We start from the raw sequence: 2,046 nt of genomic DNA, 5'->3' as shown, positions 1-2,046 counted from the left end.
GTGCCAACAATTATTATTATTATTATTATTATTATTATTATTATTATTATTATTATTATTATTATGCATAATATAAATATACAAATTAATTACTACAAAATGAGATATTTCATTAAACTCAAAATATTAATACACAAATCTCTCTTAAAAAGTAACAAATCATGTTACAAATCTAAACAATAAAAAATACTAGAAGCTTATAACTATGTTATATTAAGTTAGGTTATAAATCAATCTCAGTGATAGATCCTAAGAAGCATTGCCATGACATGAAGGATTGTTGCACCATCTTCAAACATAGTACTTCATTACTTCTGCAAACATTATGCAAATGTTTCCTTGTTTAAAATGCAAAGAAGAATAGAATTGTTATTTGTTAATCATAAAACAAGACATTTTATCAGTTTTTGTTTCAAATACACGCTTGCTTATAGATGTTCCCTGCACATACATTAACAGCAAGATGAGGAGGTATTTGGAAATGATAAGAAGAATAGAATTATTATTTGCTCTTTCAGAATTTGGAAAAGCTCAATGAGGAGTATAATAGTCAAAAGAAAGTAGTATATTAAGAGCCTTGAAGAATAGGTAAAACAAAATCATAAAATTAAAAGCGCAACACTCATAAATAATGTAACTTGCGTATGAAGAAAGCTAGAGTTCATAAACATAAACATATAGAAGGTAAGAACAGAGGGTCAAGAGTACAAAATAATAAGCTTCTAACTCAGCCTGCGAAGCTAAAGCTGGCCAGAGAATATTTACATACATATATACTTAACCCCAAAACCTGAAATACATATATAATAAATTCTGGTTCTCCATAAACCTCTAAGAGGTGCAAAATAAAACAAGTTCTTAGGAGAGTTCTATATATATGATCATATATAAACTATACATCAAAACAAAGCCCCAAAATCTACTTCACTGCAGAACTCCAGACGCCTAGCGAGGTGCATATCGACCTGCATCTGAAAAATAACAACATCGTATGGGATGAGAACCGGGGTTCTCAGTATATCGTAAAGGTGCCACGTCCATAAGATATAAGGTTCTGAAAATGCCAAAGGCAATCTTAGAACACCAACACTCAGATTATAGAACTTAAGGAACTAAAACAGAAACCATAAATCAAGGTGGTTTTCTAAGGGTTCTACCTCAACTAAAACTGAAACCTAACCCTCAATCCTTCTCCTTTTCTCCAATCCTACAAAACTAGAGAACCGCACACACAACCAAGCAGACAAAAACAAACACAGGTAGAATACAAGTACTGCAGGTAGCAAATATAACAATTAACATGATAAGTTCACTTAGGCATTCCCAAATAATGTACAAACAAGCAATTCAAATAATATGCATATGATGCATGCCTGTCCTATGGCTGATGAGTCTCATCTGTCGGTTATCAAGTCAACCCGACAAGTCCGGCTGCTAAACCCTGGACTGTCCCCCGATGCGCATCCCCAAGAGTCTATGCATAGTTTTTTCTCATATATATAAAATTGCTCAATGGGGGTTAATCTTCTCGGGAATTTATAAGTGCCTGGTCACCTCTTACGTCGTAGGGTCAACAGAGTATCGAGTATCAACCTGGAACACGTGGTGGCAAGCCACGGTACTTTACCCAGGGAAACTCGTATCTCAGATAATCATTTCACATTCATTCATAAACATTTCATAATAATTCATTATGGCCGTAACATCATTTTGTACATCATATAGTTGCATTTTTACATATAACTCATCATAACTCGGAGCAAGTGGGGTGAAACCACAACCCTTGCGTCTACCCCGAGAGCCTCTATACTAACCAACCAAGTGGGGGCAAAACCACAACCCTTGCGTCTACCCAGGAGGTACGTTCTCATATGCCAGGAGGAACAAAGGAGGGGATCCTAACCTCCTACCATCTCGCTGGGGGAGATTTTACAACACTAGGAGGAACAAGGAAGGGGATCCTTACCTTCCACCATCTCCTGGGGTCGCACTTTCGAGAAAGAGTACTCGGATGTAACATTTATTCATTTCTTTAGCAAGTTTCAT

The sequence above is a fragment of the Arachis ipaensis genome, chromosome B03 (genome assembly GCF_000816755.2).
Source record: "Arachis ipaensis cultivar K30076 chromosome B03, Araip1.1, whole genome shotgun sequence".
Lineage (NCBI taxonomy): Eukaryota > Viridiplantae > Streptophyta > Magnoliopsida > Fabales > Fabaceae > Arachis > Arachis ipaensis.
Note: the sequence above shows the minus strand (reverse complement) of the source record.